Source organism: Pelophylax lessonae, assembly GCF_965119305.1.
Source record: "Pelophylax lessonae genome assembly, chromosome: 2".
Taxonomy (NCBI): Eukaryota; Metazoa; Chordata; class Amphibia; order Anura; family Ranidae; genus Pelophylax; species Pelophylax lessonae.
The window spans coordinates 605,028,151-605,054,308 of record NC_138769.1 but is presented as its reverse complement, the minus strand read 5'-3'; the positions used below and the strand labels follow the sequence as shown (position 1 = coordinate 605,054,308).

The 26,158-nt window shown below is 45.8% G+C and overlaps 1 pseudogene across 1 annotated transcript in view; it reads left to right on the top strand.

Moving 5' to 3' along the window:
- The window catches only part of LOC309545699 (sterol O-acyltransferase 2-like), a 254,589-nt pseudogene that overhangs the window by 130,884 nt on the left and 97,547 nt on the right, over positions 1–26,158 (top strand). Inside the window, exons 5-6 of the transcript XR_014226162.1 lie at positions 84–195; positions 1,132–1,407. The product of XR_014226162.1 is annotated as a sterol O-acyltransferase 2-like (transcript). The remainder of the gene's footprint in view (positions 1–83; positions 196–1,131; positions 1,408–26,158) is intronic.

The window sequence follows — 26,158 nt, the reverse complement described above, 5'->3', positions numbered from 1 at the left end:
AAGGATGTGGAATTAGTCTAGTCTGCTACAGTATGTCTAGTAAACCCATTAATTGTATTGCATCTTCTTCCCTTTTTTTTCAGTGACTTGATGGATGCCGGACATTTCCAACCCATTTACAACGTGTTTGTTGCTGCCTTCTGTATTTTTATAATTAGTAAAGCAGCTGTGGATATCATTGACCAAGGGAGGTTAGTGGAATCTCCAAATGTCCAATATCTCTTCATTCTTTTTCATTTCCTCTGTTTTTTCACAAGTGGGGCCTATAGCATGTGAAAGTGGGCCTGCACTTTTTAAGGATCTTCAGGTTCCCTTGTTCTCTGATATTACTGGATGGTGATTGCCTCAAAGCAGGCGTCCCCAAACTTTCTAAACATAGGGCCAGTTTACTGTACTTCAGACTTTAGGGGGGCGGGTTGTTGGTATCAGTAGGAGGAATACCGTCCCATTATTGGTGTCAGTTGGAGAATAAGTACCCAATCATTGGTAGCAGGAGGAATAGTTGCCCCATCGGTGGTGTCAGTAGAAGGAAAAGTACCCCATCGTTGGTGTCAGTAGGAAGAATAGTACCCCATCATTGGGTCTATAGGAAGAATAGCACCCCATCATTGGCGTCAATAGGAAAAATTGTGCCCCATCATTGGTGTCAGTGAAAGGAGTAGTACCCCATCATTGGTGTCCGTAGGCAGAATAGAGCCCCATCATTGGTGTCAGTAGGTAGAGAGGTGCCCTATAGTTGGTGTCAGTGGGAGGAATAGTGTATTGTATCAGTGAGAGGAACATTGCCCTAAGGGCCAGATAAAGGCAAGCAAAGGGTCACATCTAGCCCCGGTTGCAGTTTGGAGACCACTGTCTTAAAGTATAGTAATGTCTGCATCTCTGTGTTTCCAGTCTGTAACTTAATTTATATGTTTCATTACGATAAAGACATCTCATAGAAAATAATGCTGTTTCTTCACTATGACTATGTATTACAGGGTCTATATTAATTTTTTTTTAATAAGGATTCAGTGTTTTTTTATGAATTTATCACAAAACTATACATCTATATGTATACAATATATAATCCCAACTGAAATGTGACCCATCCCTGTATTTACCGCCTCTGTGCTCTCTCTCTCTCTCTCTAGGATTGACTTTACCATTCTCTTTTTTGCTTTTGGACAACCTGGCACGGTTGCATGGTCCTGGATCTGTCTGTTTACATATACACTGTTGGTGCCTTATAAAGCACTAGTCTTTTGGGGGTCTTTGTATCCCAAATCCAATCACAAAATCATGTTGTCAGCCTTTGTAGGAATACTTCTTCTTGTGGCTCAGACATGTGTCCTTTGTATTTTCCCTGTCTATGTGATAAAAAATTATCAGCTGCCACCAGCATCATGTTTCATCATCACCCTGGAACAGGTGAGTTCTGTAAATAGCAGTGATTGTCATACTTAAATTTTGTAAAAAATTGCTCATAAACAATGGTGACAGAAAATTATACCCCATGTATGTCCCAAAGAGTTTGGCTAAGAAGATTTATTGAGTTTAAATGGCATCAGCCATACATTGATGCTGTGGCACCCTTTCCTGTCAATGGCTCCCCCAAGTGGATAAGTGGCAGCCTACTTATTTCTTTCATGATAGGTTTCTTTTTAATTTCTGAGCAGTGGATTTGCTAAAGGCAAATAGACTGCACTTTACAAATGCAGCTGCTCCAGTGCTTAGTAAATGTGGTGAAGCTTCACTTCACAAAGAATACCCAATCACATGCAAGGGAAATAAAAAAGGCATTCTTGCTTGCACATATTTGTGCTTAATCTCGTTAATTACGTTAATTAAGTGTCTGCAAACAATATAGGCTTGCAGTACAAATTCAAATTGCAACTGAACAGGTGTAACCAGACTTGTACAACCCAGATATGATTAGCAAAATACAATGTAGAACAAATAATAGCTTTAAACAATGCTTACGAGACACTGAAAACAAGTGTTAAAGCCTACAGGTCATCAGAAGCCATTGGACTACATTGAAAAAACAGCAGATGTAAAAGAAAAAGATATGTACCAGAAGGGATACCAAGCAGTAATATCCGGGCTTAACTGGGGACACAATATCCGGGTTAGCAGGCAACACGATGAAGCCAGCTATCAAATGAAGTACAGTATGCAAGAAAAATACCATTAGTTGTATAAAAAAGAGAACAAGAAGAGAAAGAGAGAGAAGGGGAGAGAAAAAAAAGTGGGGATAAAGGGAGGGTGGATAATAAAAAAAAACATGGGAGGAGCCCGGAAAGCTTGGGGCTTCAGACGTTAGTAGAGATAAACTGCCTAACTAAGTTTCATTTAATTTGTCTATAGGAGCCTGGTAACATGTACAGTACAGTCATATGAGATTAATTTGGCATTTTATCTATAACCAATTTGCCAAACAAGTGTAATATGTTATCCCGAAATGGGAGGGTTTTCAGACAGGTGCCCCAAATATGGGTCATGGTGCCAGGCTCCTGCAAGCATCCCCAGCAAGTATCATGGACAGATGGATCCATTTTATGCAGAAGTCTAAGGCAGTGATACCACCTAGATCAGATCCGATAATTATGCTCATGCGCATGAGAAGATATAGACAGTTTGTGTGAAACAGACAGTATTTTGTCCCAATCCATATCGTCTGTCAATACTTGCAGCTCCTGTTCTCATTTCGAAAGAAAAAAAGGCTGGTTGAGGTAGGACTCCCTTCAACAAGAACTGGGATATCTGCAAAAGAGTGTGGTCCAGTCTAGAAAATTGGGATAGCAGAGATTCAAAAGCAGGCTTGCACATATTTGGATAATGGAAGTCAGTAGAGCTTCCCCTCATTTACTAAGCTCTGGAGCAACTGCACTTGCAAAGTGCACATTCTATGTTCCTTAGGAAATCCATCCCAGAGAGCTTAGGCTTTTTGCAATCCTTGTGAAGTCTCCATGACCTTACATCTAACAACTTTTACCTGGCTGACTGAAAATGGCTAGTGTGTGTGGTCTAAATGCCACCTGGAGCAGACTTTGACAAATGAGAGCTGTAGAAGGTCTCCTTTAGTGCTGTACATACTTGGGTAACACATCTAAAGTATATGTACCTTTCCGCAGAGCACCTACAGTAAAGGTCTTGACTGATGCCGCCAGCCATATGAGCAATTGTGTAGCTGATCCCACTACCATTTCTTTCGTTCATCGACGGACACAGCGCTCCATAAATCATAACTACTGGGTTATATTGCTTCCTCCAGGAGTAGGACTAGGCAGGCAAAAAACACCTGGCTATGCCCATGGGCGGTCCTCAGCTTGGTATATAACCCCTCACTCTGCTCTAGGTAATGTTTTAATCTGTCTAGTCAGGAGTAAGGACCTAGGCTCCCAGCTGGGATCTCTGGTCCTAGCAACTTTTTCTCCTTCCTTGCATTTTATTTGTTTTTTTTTTCTCGAGAGAGAGAGATCTACAATCAACTGTCAGGCTAGGCAACAGACTGCATAATCTAGATCCAGTGGTCTGCCCAGCCAACGAGCGCATTCAGACCGCAGCTACGCAGAAGGTCGGCCACGACATAGCCTCACGGACAGAGGCTGGACCGCGAGTTGAATGTCTCGCAGGGTCGCATACGACCGGGCTTGGGTCTGAGTCACAGCGGTCCCTTGCAGACAGCTCCCTTACTTCGGTGGTGAGGATTCTGTCTGTAGTGTTACCCGCACCATGGAAGGGTAGGTACAGTCTCCCCTCTCCCCTTTTGGTGGTTTTATATGGTGGGTAACCTCCAGGGTCGGTCAGACCAGTCTGCAGGTTCCCTCCCCCCATCCTTAAATCCCTCAGTGAGCTGGGCTTCCCCTACTCCCTTTCCTCCCTGTCTGGACCTGGAGTCTGGTGGGGTCTCAGGGCAGAGGATGCCGCAGAGACCCTTGGGGTCTCCCCCACTATCCCTACTCTGTAAAGGTCCTGGGATAGGGTGCATCCTGCCCTGATAGTCTGGAGGGGTCCCAGTGTAGGAGACCCCTAGGTGCATGCCTTACTATTTGCAGTGTGGGTATAATGCAGGGGGATCCCAGTGCAGAGATTGAGGCAGAGTACGCAGTGGAGTCTCCCCTAAATGTGGGTCCTACCTTCAGGGGGGCCCCCTTGCAGAGGGTGCAGCATTGCAGAGGGCAGCCATTTTCCCTTAGTCTGATTTGTCTCCGGTTGGCAGCCATGTTTGTGTAGCCCGATGATGTCACAGACCATTTTCCCTTAGTTCGGGAGACGCAGGAGACGACGAAGCCTCGTGGGGATGCTGAAGCTCCTCCTCTTCCTCTTCTTCCTCAGTTTCCTCTTCCTGTGCCTGGGATATATGAACAGGGATGGTATCCATGATGATGCTGGGTTCGAATTCTCGGCACTCCTCCGGTCAGTAGGGTGAGTCCTTGGGGGTCCCTGTTATCTCTCTCTCTCTGCTGATAGGTACCCTGAGCCTTGAAGGGATCCTTTAGTTCCAAAAGATCGTTTTTTTGTACTGCAAGATCTTGCTTTCCTTATGGAGCCTCAGGATCACATCTCCCCCACTGACCCCCTCATGGGGGTGACGGCGGTCCTGCAGTCCTTAGTGTCACGGGTGGCAAAGGCCCAGGAGGAAGCGTCCCCCATTGTCCCCTGCTCAGTCTGTCTCATCTGATTCTGAGCCTGATGCTTGTGGGGATGCGGCCTACCCAGGGGGGCCTAATATCACACCCCCAGATCCATCCGGTAGTGAGGGTGATTTTTCCGTGGTCGTAGCAGCGAATGAAAAAGCGCAGGTAGACGCATTTATCACTGCAGTGCGTGAGATTTTAAAAATGGAGGATGCGGCTGATGTAGCCACGGGCGTGGCTGTGTCGTTTGGTACACATAAGTCACCTCGTACTCCAAAGGGGTTTCTTTATGTGCCTTATTTTGACAGGTTTTCCTGTAAGGAATGGGAACAATCAAAATTACTCTTTGTGGTCCCCAAACGTTTTGCTGTATGTTACCCTTTTGAGGAGTCACTTTTAAAAAAGTGGACTAGATCACCAGTGGTGGACCCACCTGTTTTCAGGTTGAATAAAGCAACCATGGTCCCAGTAGAGGAATCCCCATCCTTTAAAGACCCGGCTGACTGGAAATTGGAGGCTGTGGCACGCAGCATGTTTACTATGGCTGGTTCGGCACTGGGGGCACTCTTTGCCCCAGCCCTGGTGTCTCAGACCCTAACTGAATGGGCCAAGCTTTTGTTCCAGGGCCTGTGGAGTGAGCAGGTCCCTGCTGCTTACGTTGATTTAGTGGACCAGTTGGTCCATGGTCTGCAGTTTATTTGTGATGCAGCTTTGGATACAGCTCCTGTGCTGTCCAAACTTTGTTCCAGCGGTGGTGATTAGACGTGGGCTGTGGCTTAAGAATTGGTCCGCAGACAAATCCTCTAAGAAAGCTCTCTCTAATCTGCCCTTTCAAGGCGATCACCTGTTTGGGGCTGCACTGGATGACATCATTAAGGGTATTACGGGAGGGGGAAGAGTACCTTCCTGCCACAGTCAAGGAAAGGGAAGGAGCCTCGTCATAGACGGGGGCCCTCCTTCTCAGCCCATAGAAAATTATTTTGTGCTTCTAGGAGAATAAGGAAAAAAGATCTTTTAAATCTTCCCCGGGAGGTTCCAAGCAACCTTGGTCTGGTAAGCCTAGAGCTAGCTTCTCTGGACCAGCAGACAAGACCCCATCAACAGGAAGATCTGACCTCACCCATTTTTGGGGTGGGGGGACATCTTCACTGGTTTCTATCCCCATGGACTTCTTCTGCAGGAAAAAACTTACCAGGAAAGGTTAAAGGACCTTAACATGTATAGCTTGGAAGAAAGAAGAGACAGAGGGGATATGATAGAAACTTTTAAATACATAAAGGGAATCAACTCGGTAAAGGAGGAGAGCATATTTAAAAGAAGAAAAACTACCACAAGAGGACACTGTTTTAAATTAGAGGGGCAAAGGTTTAAAAGTAATATGAGGAAGTATTACTTTACTGAGAGAGTAGTGGATGCATGGAATAACCTTCCTGCAGAAGTGGTAGCTGCAAATACAGTGAAGAAGTTTAAGCATGCATGGGATAGTCATAAGGCTATCCTTCATACAAGATAGGGCCAGGGACTATTCATAGGATTCAGATATATTGGGCAGACTAGATGGGCCAAATGGTTCTTATCTGCCGACACATTCTATGTTTCTATGTTTCTATGTTTCTGTGAGCGTCAAGGAGATCCGCGATATTTTTCTTTTTGGGGTACCCATAAAGGGATCAAAGTTTGTTCATTTAAGCTTTTTAGGTCCTGAGTCTCCTTGTGTGGATTTTATTCCCGCAAAGGTACAGGTAATGTCCAAACTACCTAAGGTCCCCCCTATCCCTGTCTAGGGAATTGAATTACCTAGGTCTGATTTTAATTCTGACCAAGGTGGTCCTTACTCTGGACAAATTTCAGGAACCACAGGCCGTGATTCACCAGCTTCTGTCACACAGTTCACTCTTTCCCGATTTGCATACAGGTTCTGAGTCTGACCTTCAAGACAGTTATGTTTGCACAGTCCTACATGCAGCTCCTTTAGCAGGTTCGGCTCTACAGGAGAATACTGAAGTTCGTGGCCAGATCACGGTTTCTCTGGCAGACGCCGCAGGCGTCCGAGGGCCACGGTAAGGCCAGTATCATCCTCGGGTTCCTCTGGCTTCTTCCGCAGTTCCTGTGAGGAATCAAGAGCGAGGATCTTCCAATCATCCTGGTGGCCGTAAACGTCCCTTGGGGGCGTCCTCTCAGAGAAGACCAGTTGTTCCAAGGGCTAATCTACCATCCTGGTTTACAGTCACTGGTTTTAATGGCTTAGCTATTGAAAGCCAGGTACTGAGGGATAGAGGTTTGTCTGGATCAGTGATCCCTACTATGGTGAAGGAGAGGAAGTCATCTTCCAGCAAGATATACCATCGTACGTCGAAAGCGTGCATTTCTTGGTGTGAGTCAATTGGCACTCATCCTCAATCCTTTTCTATGACTCGGATCTTAACCTTTCTTCAACGGGGCATTGATCAGAAGTTGGCCTTGAGTACCATCAAGGGTCTGCCTTGGCAATCTTTTTTCAACGACCCCCTAGCCATGCACTCTTAAGTTTGTACCTTCAGTCAGGGGGTACGACATGTGGCTCCACCTGTGCGGTCTCTTTTGCCACCACAGGACTTAAATTTAGTGCTTTTGGTTCTCCAGAAACCTCCATTTGAGAATATTTGGGAGATTCCCTTGTCTACGTTATCCCAGAAGGGGACATTCTTGGTGGCTATTACCTCGGCCCACAGGGTATCAGAATTGGTGGCATTATCCTGTCGCAGTCCCTATTTGTTGGTCCATAGGGATAAAGTGGTTCTTCGTCCCTGTCCATCATTCCTGCCCAAAGTTGTCTCAGACTTACATTTAAATGAGGACATTGTGTTGCCTTCCTTGTGTCCCAAGCCGGCTCATCCCAAGGAATTTGCTTTGCATACCTTTGATCTGGTTTGTGCGATTTGAGTTTATCTGGCTGCTACTGAGTCCTTTTCGGAGGTCAGACTCGCTTTTTGTAGTTACGGACGGACCAAGAAAAGGGCTGGCCGCTTCTTTCGACTACCATCTCCAGATAGATCAGACAGATGGTGACTCAGGCCTATTCCATTAAAGGTCGTTTTCCACCTTTCCCTGTCACGGCGCATTCTACTCAGGCGCTGAGTGCTTCTTGGGCCTTCCATCATCAGGCATCAATATCGCAAGTTTGCAAGGCGGCCACTTGGTCATTCGTGCATGCCTTCACAAAATTCTATAAGGTAGATACTTTGGCATCTGAGGATGCTTCTTTTGGCTGCAAAGCTGCTGTTTAAGAGGGGCTGTTCCCTCTTGAGGGGTGGTTTTCTTTAAACTTTTATTTTTTCAGGCGGACCTCCTGTGACCTGGTTAAGGGCACTTATGTTTAGCCTTGGGTTATTTTCCCCACTCCTCATTTTCCTTTTGGCACTGCTTTTGGACGTTTTAGTAGTTAGGGTTTATGGAACGCTGTGCCCATTGATGAACGAAAGAGAAAATGGGATTTTTGTACTTACCGTAAAATCCATTTCTCTAAGTTCATCGACGGATACAGCACCCACCCCTCTAAGGAGTTTTGATACTTCTAATACTGCTTGCTACTAAACTGATTACCTAGAGCAGAGAGGGGGGTTATATACCAAGCTGAGGATGGCCCATGGGTATAGCCAGGTGTTTTTTGTTCTGCCTAGTCCTACTCCTGATGGAGGCAATATAACCCATTAGTTATGATTTATGGAATGCTGTGTCCGTCGTTGAACTCAGAGAAATGAATTTTACGGTTAGTACAAAAATCCAATTTTTTTTTAGGAACCGCAGCAATAATGAGAAGTTTATGAAGGAGGACTGAGAGGAATGTATTATAGTGTAATTCAAAAAGCACCTGTAGGATATTTAAAGGCTTTGTCTTTTTATACTGAAGGTGAGCACACATTTTAGCAATACACTTTGGTGGAAAATAATTCACCCATTTCTTTGTTTTTGTGGGACACTGCACAGTGTTTTTTACATAGATGTATTGTTTTTTTTCACCTGATATCACTTCATTTGCATAATTGCACATTTCACAGCATGTTGGTTCATATGCACTGCACTGATTGATGAACCTTCTATGTAACTTATCATAAAGATAATTTACTTTTCTTGACAATATTACACTATTACACTATATGCTGTTGATTTTTATTTATATTTTTGGGGAAAATACGTTGAGAGGAGAAGTCTCCCCACAGAGAGGAATTTTATCACAGTTTGTCACAAGCATTGACTCCAATTGTTAGAGGTGCGAGCACCAGATTATCCAATCGATGAGTGGATGAACTTTTCACAGACTTTTTTCTTGAACTTTCACTTTTTGGACTTTCAATATTTTATCTTTGGACTTACATTTTTCAATTAGTTTTTTTTTCTTTTTTGCACGTTTAAAAATTCACTGCAATTGGGAAGATTTTTTTTATATATTTGTGCCTTATATTTATTTGGCATTTAATTTTTACTTGCTTTTTATTTATATATCTATATATATATTGAAGATTTATCATATTGTTTTTTTTATCTATTACACTTCTTGGTTTATCATATTATTATTTTAGCTTTATCACACATCTGAATAGCACACTACCCTTTGCTTTTATATTTCTACTTGCAAGCTCTTGAGTACTTGTGTTGGTGAGTGCAGCAGTTCCTTTATAGGTGTGGATAGTAGCCTTCTCAGCAGCGCACCTGTTCTCACACTTTATTTATACTCACTTACAGTCCTGTTTACACATTGTGTTGGCTTTGCTTCGCTTCAAAAATTATACCCCATGCCACTTTCTTGTTGCTTCAAATCGTCTTTAAAGCTTCCATAGAAGTCTATGACAAAGCTCACTTAAAGTACCTGCAGCTTTTGAGAGGCTTTAGTTCAGATTTAGCTTTGCGTTGTTTTGGAGGTATTGCAGGTATGAGATATCTCAGGTTGCACTTGTAAACCAACAAGCAAACCGGAAAGACGTCGTCAGCAGTTCAGGTTCATGTGTATATATTCTATGAGTTTCTGGTGCATACGTCACATCTGGTGTGCAACGTGGAGCAGCAGGAAGGTGAACAGGATCCAGATTGGAGCAGGGACACTAGCATGCGGAACACATTGTGTGCAACATGAGAACACTATAGCAGAATCTCAGTGGGGATCGAAGAGAAAGGACAGAGTGGCAGAGGATCAACAGAGCTGAGGGACCGGAGTAGAAAAAACTAGCAATGTCACGTGTGCATTTTGGGAGCAATACAGTGGGAGATGAGTGGGGACCAGAGAGGAGGGTCAGCAGAGCTGGGGGTTACTACTGAGTGGGGGGGTCAGCAGAGCTGGGGGTTACCACTGAGCAGGGGATCAACAGAGCTGGGAGTTACTACTGAGTGGGGCATCAGCAGAGCTAGGGGGTCTACTGAGTAGAGATGGACGAACATCGGCCGGGGCGGTTCGCGAACGCCAGCCGCAAATTTTCTCAAAAGTCCGCGAACCACGAGTTTGCGGCGGGCCCCATTGACTTTAATGGGAGGCGAACTTTAAAAACCTTTAGGTCATATTTGCAGCCACAAAACACGTACTAGCAGTGCACAAATAGTCCCAGCACATTGACAATGTCATAACAGAAGTATTGCAATTAAAAAAGTTGCCCTAAATTTTTATTATTTTTTTTTACAGCAAAAAATATATTTTTTTTTTTCATAAATCAGCCAGAACTGACAGCAGCCGGTAAATACATTGTCTAATACAGTGGTTCCCAAAGTGGGGGTCGCGACCCCCCGGGGGGTCGCGGAGTGGGGAGAGGGGGGTCGCGAGATGCGTGTTATACGCCGATATTAAAAAAAAAAACGGCCAGGAAGCATCGCCGAGAGCAGAAGGGGCGGGCCGGGCCGAGGAGAAGGAAGGACTAGCTGTCATTAGAGCAGAAGGGGCGGCCCGAGCCGAGGAGAAGAGAGAACGAGCGAGCGCAGTCATCGGTAGTCCCGCCTATGACAGACGTCACACGTCTCGGCAGAGGAGACGGGACTTCCGATGACTGCGCTCGCTTGTTCTCCCTTCTCCTCGGCTCGGCCCGCCCCCTTCTGCTCTTACGGTATGACAGCTCGTCCTTCCTTCTCGGCCCGGCCCGCCCCTTCTGCTCTCGGCGCTGCTTCCCGGTCTTTTTTGAAACAAAATGAGGTTAGTTCCAATGGCGCTTGCGATGCTGCATATTTGGACATTGCGCTTGCTAGGCTGCATGTATGGACACTTGGTGGGCTGCTTATATGGACACTTGGTGGGCTGCATGTATGGACACTGCTGGTGGGCTGCATGTATGGACACTGCTGGTGGGCTGCATGTATGGACACTGCTGGTGGGCTGCATTCATTGACACTGCTGGTGGGCTGCATGTATGGACACTGCTGGTGGGCTGCATTCATTGACACTGCTGGTGGGCTGCATGTATGGACACTGCTGGTGGGCTGCATGTATGGACACTGCTGGTGGGCTGCATGTATGGACACTGCTGGTGGGCTGCATGTATGGACACTGCTGGTGGGCTGCATTCATTGACACTGCTGGTGGGCTGCATGTATGGACACTGCTGGTGGGCTGCATGTATGGACACTGCTGGTGGGCTGCATGTATGGACACTGCTGGTGGGCTGCATTCATTGACACTGCTGGTGGGCTGCATGTATGGACACTGCTGGTGGGCTGCATTCATTGACACTGCTGGTGGGCTGCATGTATGGACACTGCTGGTGGGCTGCATGTATGGACACTGCTGGTGGGCTGCATTCATTGACACTGCTGGTGGGCTGCATGTATGGACACTGCTGGTGGGCTGCATTCATTGACACTGCTGGTGGGCTGCATGTATGGACACTGCTGGTGGGCTGCATGTATGGACACTGCTGGTGGGCTGCATGTATGGACACTGCTGGTGGGCTGCATTCATTGACACTGCTGGTGGGCTGCATGTATGGACACTGCTGGTGGGCTGCATGTATGGACACTGCTGGTGGGCTGCATGTATGGACACTGCTGGTGGGCTGCATGTATGGACACTGCTGGTGGGCTGCATTCATTGACACTGCTGGTGGGCTGCATGTATGGACACTGCTGGTGGGCTGCATGTATGGACACTGCTGGTGGGCTGCATTCATTGACACTGCTGGTGGGCTGCATGTATGGACACTGCTGGTGGGCTGCATTCATTGACACTGCTGGTGGGCTGCATGTATGGACACTGCTGGTGGGCTGCATGTATGGACACTGCTGGTGGGCTGCATTCATTGACACTGCTGGTGGGCTGCATGTATGGACACTGCTGGTGGGCTGCATTCATTGACACTGCTGGTGGGCTGCATGTATGGACACTGCTGGTGGGCTGCATGTATGGACACTGCTGGTGGGCTGCATGTATGGACACTGCTGGTGGGCTGCATGTATGGACACTGCTGGTGGGCTGCATGTATGGACACTGCTGGTGGGCTGCATTCATTGACACTGCTGGTGGGCTGCATGTATGGACACTGCTGGTGGGCTGCATGTATGGACACTGCTGGTGGGCTGCATTCATTGACACTGCTGGTGGGCTGCATGTATGGACACTGCTGGTGGGCTGCATGTATGGACACTGCTGGTGGGCTGTAATTTGTTAATAAAATAGCCTGGCTTAGAGATTGTGTTCCTTTTTGTTTTAGCTCTGTCAGTATGTAACCAAATCGCAAATCTTACATACGAGGGGGAGGGGGAGGGGTCGCGGGTCGTCAGCAATCTAATATTGGGGGTCGCGGTCTGAAAAGTTTGGGAACCCCTGGTCTAATACATATAGGGTCCATTCACGTATACACGTATCTGTAAAATGGGTCCGCTTCCATTCCACAATTTGGCGGAACCTTTACAGACCCATTGTTTTTCATTTCCATTCTGAAAAATTAGACATTCACAGGATAAAGGAGTAAGTGTCGGCCATTCCAGGCCCCAAAAATTAGCCCACATGCGTTTACCTGACAGCTAAGAACGTAGTATTCTGTGGCTGAAGGTACATTAGGCATTCACAGGATACAGAAGTAAGTGTCGGCCAGTATTGGCCCCAAAAATTAGCCCACATGGGTTTAACTGTCAGCAAAGAACTTTGTTTTGATGGCTAGAGGTACAGTAGGCGTTCACAGTATATACAAGTAAGTGGCGACCTGTATAGGCTCCAAAAATTAGCTCACATGGGTTGAACTTACAGCAAAGAACTTTGTTTTTGATGGCTAGAGGTACAGTAGGCATTCACAGTATACACAAGTAAGTGGCGGCCCTTTATAGGCTGCAAAAATAAGCTCACATGGGTTGAACTGACAGCAAAGAACGTAGTATATGATGGCTAGAGGTACAGTAGGCGTTCACAGTATACAGAGGTAAGTGGCGGCCTGTATAGGCTGCAAAAATTAGCTCACATGGGTTGAACTGACAGCAAAGAACTTTGTTTTTGATGGCTAGAGGTACAGTACAGTAGGCATTCACAGTACAGAGAACGGTAAGTGTCGGCCTGTATAGGCTGCAAAAATTAGCTCACATGGGTTGAACTGACAGCAAAGAACATAGTATATGATGGCTAGAGGTACAGTAGGTGTTCACAGTATACACAAGTAAGTGGCGGCCCTTTATAGGCTGCAAAAATTAGCTCACATGGGTTGAACTGACAGCAAAGAACGTAGTATATGATGGCTAGAGGTACAGTAGGCGTTCACAGTATACACAAGTAAGTGTCGGCCTGTATAGGCTCCAAAAATTAGCTCACATGGGTTGAACTGACATCAAAGAATGTAGTATATGATGGCTAGAGGTACAGTAGGCATTCACAGTATACACAAGTAAGTGGCGGCCCTTTATAGGCTCCAAAAATTAGCTCACATGGGTTGAACTCACAGCAAAGAACGTAGTTTTTGGTGGCTGGAGGTACATTAGGCATTAACAGAAAAAATAATTGTCGGCCCTGAAAGGCCCCAAAAATTTGCCATTCAATGGACATGAAATGCCTTTTATGCCGCTGTATGTAGCGAAGCCAAGGACCAGGAATTGTTGTGGGTGGATGGCGGTCTGGCGGATATTTGTGGCCTGGCATGAGGAATTTCGATGAAACCTGGTCTACTAGTCACATGTGTTGAATTCCTCAGAGATCCATGCCTCATTCATTTTTATAAATGTGAGGTAGTCTACACTGTCATGAGCTAGGCGAGTGCGCTTATCGGTCACAATCCCCCCTGCTGCGCTGAATGTCCTTTCGGACAGGACACTGGACGGGGGGCAAGCCAACATTTCCATTGCAAATTGTGCAAGCTCTGGCCAGAGGTCAAGCCTGCCCACCCAGTAGTCCAGGGGTTCATCACTCCTCAGAGCGTCCACATCGGCCGTTAACCCAATGTAGTCGGACACCTGTCGGCCTAGGCATTCCCTCATGCTGCATCCGGACTACAGCTGTTGATTGTTCGGCTGAAAGAAGGATCTCATATCTGAAGTGACCAAGACATCTTTCAACCGCCCTCTTCTTGCAGGCGCTGTTGGATTGCTACCCGCAACTGTCTCTCTGTGACTGGAAATTCCTCTGCCAGCGCACGGAAAAGCAGAATGCAGCATTTCCCGCAGCAAGGCCTGGAAGTGCTGCATTCTGACCGCCCTCTGTGATTGTGGTAACATTTCCGCCATTTTGTGTTTGTACTGGGGGTCTAAGTATGTTGCCACCCAGTACTGGTCCTTGGCCTTTATGCGTTTTATATGGGGGTCCCCCTTAAAACACTGCAGCATGTAGGCCCCCATTCCCACTAAACTGGAAGTGGTATAGTGGCCTGCTTCCAGCTCATCATCCAGGATAATGTCGTCTTTGTTCTCCTCCCTCCATCCACGGATAACACCAGGGTTCCCAGAAAGGTTTAAAGCATGCTCTTCTTGCTCCTCCTCATCCCCCCCAGCACCATCCTCCTCCTCTGACTCCTCTTCAGACTCCTGCTGTTAAATTGTCTCAGATGCAGTAGCACCCCCCGAGAATTCATCTAACATTGCGGCTTCCTGATCTTCCTGCTCCTGCTCCTCGGCGGCTTGATCAATGACACGACGCAATGCACGCTCCAGAAAGAAGGCGTAAGGTATGATGTCACTTATGGCGCCCTGGCCGTGACTGACCAGTTTGGTGATCTCATCGAATGGCCGCAGAAGTCTGCATGCGTCCCGCATGAGCAGCCACTGGCGAGGTGAAAAAAACCCATGCTCCCCAGAACCTGTCGTGTCGCCGAGTTCGAACAGGTAGTCATTAACTGCACGTTTCTGCTGGAGCAGCCTATCGAGCATATGCAACATTGAGTTCCATCGCATCGGGCAGTCAGAAATAAGACGCCTGAGAGGCAGGTTGTGTCGCCGCTGAATCTCAGCAAGGTGAGCCATGGCTGTGTAAGATCTTCGGAAATGGCCCGAGATTTTCCTGGCCTGCCGCAAGACGTCCTGGACCCCAGGGTATTTGCCAACAAATCGCTGCACTACCAAGTTCAGGACGTGTGCCATGCATGGCACGTGTGTTATTATGCCCTGTTTCAGCGCGCTCAGCAGATTGGCACCGTTGTCGCACACCACTTTACCAACTGACAAATTCAGCGGTCTCAGCCACTGATCTGCCTGTGAACGCAAAGCTGAAAGAAGTGCAGGACCAGTGTGGCTCTTGGCTTCCAGGCACAACATACACAGCACAGCATGGCAACGTCTCACCTGGCATGTGGAATAGGTTCTGGGGATCTTGGGTGGTGCAGGAGAAGAGACGGTAGCAGTGGAAGAGGAGTAGTCAGCCGAGGAGGAGAGGGAGGATGGAGGAGGAGGAGAAGAAGAGGCAGGCCTGCTTGCAATCCGTGGCGGTACAACTAAATCTACACGGGTGTCACGGGCTACATGCTTAACGGCCATCAGAAGGTTCACCCAGTGGGCAGTAAAAGAGATATACCTTCCCTGCCCGTGTTTGCTAGACCATGTGTCTGTGTAGATAACACCCCGCTTCAATCTGTGGTATTGGGGGGCCACAGGTTTATCACACCAGTTCTACAAATAATTGGCCAGTATCTGTTGTCAATGTGTGTAGCACAGTTAACACAGCAAAAGAGGCCAAATTTTTGCAGGACTAAAATACAATATTAGAAAAGTATACTGTTAAATAACAACCTGCTTCAATATGTGCTATTGGGGGGCCACTGGGCTATCACACCAGTTGTTCAAAAAATTGGCCAGTGAGTTTGGCACAGTGTGTATCAGACTTCACTCAGCAAAAGAGGCAATATTGTTGCAGGACACAAATACACTTGTAAAAGTATACTCAGATAACACCCCACTTCAATATGTGGTATTGGGGGCCACTGGTTTATCACACCAGTTGTTCAAAAAATTGGCCAGTGAGTTTGGCACTGTGTGTATCAGACTTCACTCAGCAAAAGACGCAATATTGTTGCAGGACACAAATACACTTGTAAAAGTATACTCAGATAACACCCCACTTCAATATGTGGTATTGGGGGGCCACTGGTTTATCACACCAGTTGTTCAAAAAATTGGCCAGTGAGTTTGGCACTGTGTGTATCAGACTTCACTCAGCAAAAGAGGCAATATTGTTGCAGGACACAAATACACTTGTAAAAGTATACTCAGATAACACCCCACTTGTCAGGTCACCTGTGGCCAGGTGACAACTGCACCCTGTGGTGGCAGGGGCGCAGCACAATGTAGTGAACCCTGTAGCAGACTGCTGCGGATGGACCTACATGTGAACCCAAGATTCCCCAGGGCGCGGAGTCTAAGACCCAGCAAGTGTTCACCAGAGCCTCTAGTGGTGAGGATGGACTTCGCTGCAGCTGGGCCCAGGTCGCGGCCCCTGGGGTCACCCAGGTCACGCTCCGTAGGGAGTGAAGGGAAGAAGCTACTCAGGACACACAGAATGGTGAAGGGTGAGCCGAGGTCGGGGTAACAGGCAGACAAGGGTAGTCAAGGGACAGGCCAACGATCAGGGTAACAGGCAAACAGGACTAGTCAGAGACAAGCCAAAGTCGGTACACAGAGGAGTAGATACAAGCACACGGCAAACAGGAAACAGGAAACTAATACTGTTGAACAGCAAGGCAGGCCTGCAGTGCGCTGGTTAATATAGGCTTCCTGTGATGACCTGGGCGGGCCAGGAACAGGAAGTAGAGGTGATAAAAGCAGCCAGAAGGAAGAGTCTGGCCCTTAATGCAGACATGAGGAACAGGTAAGCTACCAGACATTATTGCATATCAATGACATCACTTCAATATGTGGTATTGGGGGGGGGCCACTGGTTTATCACACCAGTTGTTCAAAAAATTGGCCAGTGAGTTTGGCACTGTGTGTAGCAGACTTAACACAGCAAAAGAGACAATATTGTTGCAGGACACAAATACACTTGTAAAAGTATACTCAGATAACACCCCACTTCAATATGTGGTATTGGGGGGCCACTGGTTTATCACACCAGTTGTTAAAAAAATTGGCCAGTGAGTTTAGCGCTGTGTGTACCAGACTTCACTCAGCAAACTAGGCAATATTGTTGCATGACACAAATACACTTGTAAAAGTATACTCAGATAGGCTCCAAAAATTAGCTCACATGGTTTGAACTGACAGCAAAGAACGTAGTATATGATGGCTAGAGGTACAGAAGGCGTTCACAGTATACAGAAGTAGGTGGTGGGCTGTATAGGCCGCAAAAATGAGCTCACATGGGTTGAACTGACAGCAAAGAACGTAGTATATGATGGCTAGAGGTACAGTAGGCGTTCACAGTATACACAAATAGGTGGCGGGCTGTATAGGCCGCAAAAATGAGCTCACATGGGTTGAACTGACAGCAAAGAACGTAGTATATGATGGCTAGAGGTACAGTAGGCATTCACAGTATACAGAAGTAGGTGGCAGGCTGTATAGGCCGCAAAAATGAGCTCACATGGGTTGAACTGACAGCAAAGAACGTAGTATATGATGGCTAGAGGTACAGTAGGCGTTCACAGTATACAGAAGTAGGTTGCGGGCTGTATAGGCCGCAAAAATGAGCTCACATGGGTTGAACTGACAGCAAAGAACGTAGTATATGATGGCTAGAGGTACAGTAGGCGTTCACAGTATACACAAGTTGGTGGCTGGCTGTATAGGCCGCACAAATGAGCTCACATGGGTTGAACTGACAGCAAAGAACGTAGTATATGATGGCTAGAGGTACAGTAGGCATTCACAGTACACAGAACAGTAAGTGTCGGCCTGTATAGGCTGCAAAAATTAGCCATTCAATGGACATGAAATGCATTTTATGCCGCTGTATTTAGCGAAGCCAAGGACCAGGAATTGTTGTGGGTGGGTGGCGGTCTGGTGGATATTTGTGGCCTGGCATGAGGAATTTCGATGAAACCTGATCTACTGGTCACATTTGTTGAATTCCTCAGAGATCCATGCCTCATTCATTTTTATAAATGTGAGGTAGTCTACAATGTCATGAGCTAGGCGAGTGCGCTTATCGGTCACGATCCTCCCTGCTGCGCTGAACGTCCTTTCGGACAGGACACTGGACGGGGGGCAAGCCAACAGTTCCATTGCAAATTGTGCAAGCTCTGGCCAGAGTTCAAGCCTATTAAAAAAAGAATAGCGCGCAAATGCAAATGAAATTACTACCAAATCTGAAGAGAGTCCATAAATAAAAATGGGGGTTTGGTCCCACCATATGGCCATATCGTGCTCAAGCCCACTACTGCGTCAAAGTACCCCATTATCAGTGGGTCCTACACTATCCATGAAAAAGAGATGAATCCAGCCTTTCTAACCCATGGAGATAATACTCCTTGCTGGGAAAAATGTGCAAATGCACTACAGGGGACTCCTCCTATATCCACTTGATGGTGGACACTGATTGAGTACAGGTGTGTGTGGGGGGTGGGGAGGGCTGCTCAACCTCGATAGTCTGGTCAGACCGAATACATAATAAACAGGCAAAAAATTTGGGGGAGCATACCCATGTATTTCCAAAGCTGCTGCAGCTATGAACCAAAAGACATGTATATTAAAAAAGAATAGCGCGCAAATGCAAAGGAAATTACTACCAAATCTGAAGAGAGTCCATAAATAAAAATGGGGGTTTGGTCCCATTATATGGCCATATCGTGCTCAAGCCCACTACTGCGTCAAAGTACCCCATTATCAGTGGGTCCTACACTATCCATGAAAAGGGATGAATCCAGCCTTTCTAACCCATGGAGATAATACTCCTTGCTGGGAAAAATGTGCAAATGCACTACAGGGGACTCCTCCTATATCCACTTGATGGTGGACACTGATTGAGTACAGGTGTGTGTGGGGGGTGGGGAGGGCTGCTCAACCTCGATAGTCTGGTCAGACCGAATACATAATAAACAGGCAAAAAATTTGGGGGAGCATACCCATGTATTTCCAAAGCTGCTGCAGCTATGAACCAAAAGACATGTATATTAAAAAAGAATAGCGCGCTATTCTTTTTTAATATACATGTCTTTTGGTTCATAGCTGCAGCAGCTTTGGAAATACATGGGTATTCTCCCCCAAATTTTTTGCCAGAGTTCAAGCCTGCCCACTCAGTAGTCCAGGGGTTCATCATTCCTCAGAGCGTCCACATCAGCCGTTAACCCGATGTAGTCGGACACCTGTCGGACACCTTTTTTTTACGCTCCAACATTTGAGCCACAGAAGCCTGCCTTTTTCCAGAACAACGTGACAACGGCATCATGGAAGGTGGAGTGTTGGACAACTGTGAGGAGACAGGAGAAGGAGAAGGGGAAGAGAAGAAGAAGAGGCTGGACGGTGAGAGCATGGAGTGTGGCTTTGTGGGTTCTGACAGTTTTGCTCCCACTGGGCTTGGTGATGGGATTTCAGGTGCCTTCTTAAGGCGGTTGTCCCTAGGTAAGTGTTGGGCTAACCGCGACTTATGCGTTGACTGCAAAGGCTGCATATGGCAACACTGGTGTCAGCAACGGACACATTAAAAAAAGCCCACACTGCGGAGCCATGTGCCGGCGTCCTGGGAGCGGCAGATGTGACTGTACATGGTTGATGGCTCGCTCCTGATACATTTGCAGTCTGCTTTGTACCTCTTGTGCAATGCAAGTTCTGCCTGCCTCTCCTCCATATCTGCCGGTCCGTCAGTCCGCCAGTTCTACAAATAATTGGCCAGTAACTGTTGTCACTGTGTGTAGTTAACACAGCAAAAGCGGCCAAATGTTTGCAGGACTAACATACAATCTTAGAAAATTATACTGTTAAATAACACCCCACTTCAATATGTGGCATTGGGGGGGGGGGGGGGGCACAGGTTTATTACACCAGTTCTACAAATAATTGGCCAATAACTGTTGTCACTGTGTGTAGCACAGTTAACACAGCAAAAGAGGCCAAATGTTTGCAGGACTAAAATACACTCTTAGAAAATGATACTGTTAAATAACACCCCACTTCAATATGTGGCATTGGGGGGGGGGGGGCACAGGTTTATTACACCAGTTATACAAATAATTGGCCAGTAACTGTTGTCACTGTGTGTAGCACTGTTTACACAGCGAGAGGCCAAATTTTTGCAGGACTTAAATACACTCTTAGAAAATTATACTGTTAAATAACACCCCACTTCAATATGTGGCATTGGGGGGGGGCATTGGTGTAGCACACCAGTTCAAAAAATTGTCCAGTGAGTTTGGCGCTGTGTGTACCAGACTTCACTCAGCAAACTAGGCAATATTGTTGCATGACACAAATACACTTGAAAAAGTTTACTCAGATAACACCCCACTTCAATATGTGGCATTGGGGGGGAGCATTGGTGTAGCACACCAGTTCAAAAAATTGGCCAGTAAGTTTGGCGCTGTGTGTACCAGACTTCACTCAGCAAACTAGGCAATATTGTTGCATGACACAAATACACTTGAAAAAGTTTACTCAGATAACACCCCACTTCAATATGTGGCATTGGAAAGGGGGGGGCAATTGGTCTATCACAGCAGTTATACATACATTATAAGTGCTTTTGTCACTGTGTGTAGTGTTGCTGCAGAAACGCTCAGTCTCACCACCACACCTGTCACAATGCTGCACAGTGCACAATAATAGTACTAATCCAGTATAATATGCTTTCTACAAAGTATACTATACTGTGGATTACCCCCCTCCCCCCCCCCTTTTTAGTGCACTGAACAGCAAATACCAAAAAATTTGCAGCCCTTTACATGACTTTTGTGGACATTAACAGAGCAATTTGTGTGTGACTGCAGCCGATCTCTAACTGCCCCTAAAGCAACCACTGGATACCTGCCCCTATAGTAAAGAGACTGTAATAGACCCTATAACAAAATTGGAGCATTTTAAATTACTTTTGTGGACATTGACAAAGCGATTTCTGTGTCACTGCAGCCGATCTCTAACTGCCCCTAAAGCAACCACTGGATACCTGCCCCTATAGTAAAGAGACTGTTATAGACCCTATAACAACATTGGAGCATTTTAAATGACTTTTGTGGACATTGACAAAGCGATTTCTGTGTGACTGCAGCCGATCTCTAACTGCTCCTAAAGAAACCACTGGATACCTCTCCCTATAGTAAAGAGACTGTAATAGACCCTAGAACGACATTGGAGCATTTTAAATTACTTTTGTGGACATTGACAAAGCGATTTCTGTGTCACTGCAGCCGATCTCTAACTGCCCCTAAAGCAACCACAGGATGCCTCTCCCTAAGCTCAAAAGATACTAGACCTATACCAAAATACCAGCCCTCAAAAGGACTTTTGTGGACATTGACAGAGCAATTTGTGTGTGACTGCAGCCGATCTCTAACTGCCCCTAAAACACCGACTGGATACCTGTCCCTAACCTGAAAAGAGACTGTAGAAGGCCTATACCGAAATACCAGCCCTGAAAAGGCCTTTTGTGGATCTTCACAGCGCTATATGTGTCTAGCAAACTCTCCCTGATAAGCACAGCAGACCTCTCCCTACACTGCCAGAAAGCGGAATGTGAAATGGCCGCCAGATCGGGTCTATTTATAGGGTAGGGGGACTGTCCATGTGCTGGAATGTTTCAATTGGCTGTCCCGTTCCACCTGACGGCTGTGTCACAGGTCAAAGTTCTCCCCAATGTAAACAAATATGGCCGCCACGAACGACGCCATGTGTCCAAAAATTTGGCGGGTAGCGAACAAGAAAAATTTGCCGCGAACCGACCGCCGGGCGAAACGCAAGGCCATCTCTACTACTGAGCAGGGGATCTGCCGAACAAGGGTACTACTGAGCTGGGGTTCCACTGGGCCCCTTTATTACAAGCTGAAAATCAATACACACAGGACATTTGCCAAGCTTCATTAAAGCTTTAAAAAAAGCATCAAAAACACCTACAAGGGAGGAGCTACTAGTGCTGATGTCACTCTACTGTACAATCCCGGGTCGGCAGTGGCTTTTTATGTAAGAAATGTGTGCTTTTATTTATGGTTTTATATCTTTTTTTATTCACAATAAAATACTACACTATTAGAGTATTATTTAGGCTCCCAGTGAGCTTAATTTATCCTATTATCCTAGTGCTTTTGGACATGGATAGGGTTGAGCGAACACGGACTGTATTATTCGTGTTCGTACCGAATAATTGGATTTTTGTTACCCGAACACGGACCCGAAAACTTTACTGTATGTTTGGGTAAAAATCCGTGTTCGGTCATTTTATTTCCGGGTTTTGCATGCATTGGCGCGCTTTTTCAACAGCCAATCAACAAGCGTTTAACTGGTGTGCCTTAAGCCATCCCAGCCATGCCTACAAATGTATTAGTAGCTGTGATTGGCCGTCTGAAGCATGTGACCAAGTCTTTATAAGTTCGAGGCAGCGCAGGATACGGCGTCATTCTGCTGTTTAGTTCAGGGAAAGAGCACACATCAATGTGCTGGCTGCTGATTAGGGACAGACAGGAAAAAAAAAACATTTGTGTCCGGATAGAATTGAGGGACAGGTCGGAGTGTGTTAGGCAGGGCGAGTTGTAGGCATTTTAGGGAGAGAGTCTGCTGATTTTTAGGGTCAGTTTTCTACGATCGATTTTGCTGTGTGGGAGGGGTTTGCAGTGACCGATCTACGATCTTATCAATCCTTTTAGGGAGAGAGTCTGCTGATTTTTAGGGGCAGTGTGTTCTACAAACTACAATCGATATTGCTGTGTGGGGTGGGGTTTGCAGTGACCGATCTACGATCTTATCAATCCTTTTAGGGAGAGAGTCTGCTGATTTTTAGGGTCAGTGTGTTCTACAAACTACAATCGATATTGCTGTGTGGGGTGGGGTTTGCAGTGACCGATCTACGATCTTATCAATCCTTTTAGGGAGAGAGTCTGCTTATTTTTAGGGTCAGTGTGTTCTACAAACTACAATCGATATTGCTGTGTAGGGTAGGGTTTGCAGTGACCGATCTACGATCTTATCAATCCTTTTAGGGAGAGAGTCTGCTGATTTTTAGGGTCAGTGTGTTCTACAAACTACAATCGATATTGCTGTGTGGGGTGGGGTTTGCAGTGACCGATCTACGATCTTATCAATCCTTTTAGGGAGAGAGTCTGCTGATTTTTAGGGTCAGTGTGTTCTACAAACTACAATCGATATTGCTGTGTGGGGTGGGGTTTGCAGTGACCGATCTACGATCTTATCAATCCTTTTAGGGAGAGAGTCTGCTGATTTTTAGGGTCAGTGTGTTCTACAAACTACAATCGATATTGCTGTGTGGGGTGGGATAGGAGATAGGCAGGTGTCAGTGGTCCACATCCATTTTGCTGTGTGTGGGGTGCAGTGAACACAATCTTTTTGGGGTGCAGTGAACACAATCTTTTTGGGGTGCAGTGAACACAATTTTTTTGGGGTGCAGTGAACACAATCTTTTTTGCCCACTTAGGAGGAGGGAGAAAAGTATTTTTCTATCAGGCACTGTGTGCAGCGTTTTTCCTTCAGCTGTGCTGTGCTGACTGATCATACACTGCTGTGTTCAGTTCACATGTGCTATTATTGAGTGGTTTCAAAAATCATACACTTTTTTTCAATTCCACTATTCAATATACAGCCTTGGGTTAAAAAAATTAAATTGTGGCCTGCAGCAGAGCTAAATGATATTTGGGGTTTTTGGGGTTCATCTCATACTTCTGAAGATTTGAGGGTGCTGCCTGTTCCAAACTCCTCCTACTCCTCATCCAGCCTTTTAGGGGTACAAACAATAGTAATTGGGGCCTAGTGTGCTTCTGTACGTGTGAGATACATACACTTTTTTTGATCATATTTTCTATTCCGCTATTCAATAAAAACCTTTGGGGATCAGTTAAATTGCGGAATAGTCTGTGTTGGTACGTGTGAGATCCACCTTTCCAAGTTTTTGGGGTTCATCTCATACTTCTGAAGATTTGAGGGTGCTGCCTGTTCCATACTCCTCCTACTCCTCATCCAGCCTTTTAGGGGTACAAACAATAGTAATTGGGGCCTAGTGTGCTTCTGTACGTGTGAGATACATACACTTTTTTTGATCATATTTCCTATTCCGCTATTCAATAAAAACCTTTGGGGATCAATTAAATTGCGGGATAGTCTGTGTTGGTACGTGTGAGATCCACCTTTCCAAGTTTTTGGGGTTCATCTCATACTTCTGAAGATTTGAGGGTGCTGCCTGTTCCAAACTCCTCCTACTCCTCATCCTGCCTTTAGGGGTACAAACAATAGTAATTGGGGCCTAGTGTGCTTCTGTACGTGTGAGATACATACACTTTTTTGGATCATATTTCCTATTCCGCTATTCAATAAAAACCTTTGGGGATCAATTAAATTGCGGGATAGTCTGTGTTGGTACGTGTGAGATCCACCTTTCCAAGTTTTTGGGGTTCATCTCATACTTCTGAAGATTTGAGGGTGCTGCCTGTTCCATACTCCTCCTACTCCTCATCCAGCCTTTTAGGGGTACAAACAATAGTAATTGGGGCCTTGTGTGCTTCTGTACGTGTGAGATACATACACTTTTTTGGATCATATTTCCTATTCCGCTATTCAATAAAAACCTTTGGGGGTCAATTAAATTGCGGGATAGTCTGTGTTGGTACGTGTGAGATCCACCTTTCCAAGTTTTTGGGGTTCATCTCATACTTCTGAAGATTTGAGGGTGCTGCCTGTTCCAAACTCCTCCTACTCCTCATCCTGCCTTTAGGGGTACAAACAATAGCAATTGGGGCCTAGTGTGCTTCTGTACGTGTGAGATACATACACTTTTTTTGATCATATTTCCTATTCCGCTATTCAATAAAAACCTTTGGGGATCAATTAAATTGCGGGATAGTCTGTGTTGGTACGTGTGAGATCCACCTTTCCAAGTTTTTGGGGTTCATCTCATACTTCTGAATATTTTGTATACAAACTTTTATTGAAAGGAAACAGAGGATGGTGGTACAAAGAGAATTGGTACAATAATATGACAAAAATTGGTATCACATAGAGTAAACAGAGATATAACAATCTTAAGTCATTTCAATTTAACTCTATTCAAAATTTGACATCAAAATATACTTCTGAATATTTGAGGGTGCTGCCTGTTCCAAACTCCTCCTACTCCTCATCCTGCCTTTAGGGGTACAAACAATAGTAATTGGGGCCTAGTGTGCTTCTGTACGTGTGAGATACATACACTTTTTTTGATCATATTTCCTATTCCGCTATTCAATAAAAACCTTTGGGGATCAATTAAATTGCGGGATAGTCTGTGTTGGTACATGTGAGATCCACCTTTCCAAGTTTTTGGGGTTCATCTCATACTTCTGAAGATTTGAGGGTGCTGCCTGATCCATACTCCTCCTACTCCTCGTCCAGCCTTTTAGGGGTACAAACAATAGTAATTGGGGCCTAGTGTGCTTCTGTACGTGTGAGATACATACACATTTTTGGATCATATTTCCTATTCCGCTATTCAATAAAAACCTTTGGGGATCAATTAAATTGCGGGATAGTCTGCGTTGGTACGTGTGAGATCCACCTTTCCAAGTTTTTGGGGTTCATCTCATACTTCGGAAGATTTGAAGGTGCTGCCTGTTCCATACTCCTCCTACTCCTCATCCAGCCTTTTAGGGGTACAAACAATAGTAATTGGGGCCTAGTGTGCTTCTGTACGTGTGAGATACATACACTTTTTTTGATCATATTTTCTATTCCACTATTCAATAAAAACCTTTGGGGATCAATTAAATTGCGGGATAGTCTGTGTTGGTACGTGTGAGATCCACCTTTCCAAGTTTTTGGAGTTCATCTCATACTTCGGAAGATTTGAAGGTGCTGCCTGTTCCAAACTCCTCCTACTCCTCATCCTGCCTTTAGGGGTACAAACAATAGTAATTGGGGCCTAGTGTGCATCTGTACGTGTGAGATACATACACTTTTTTGGATCATATTTCCTATTCTGCTATTCAATAAAAACCTTTGGGGATCAGTTAAATTGCGGGATAGTCTGTGTTGGTACGTGTGAGATACACCTTTCCAATTTT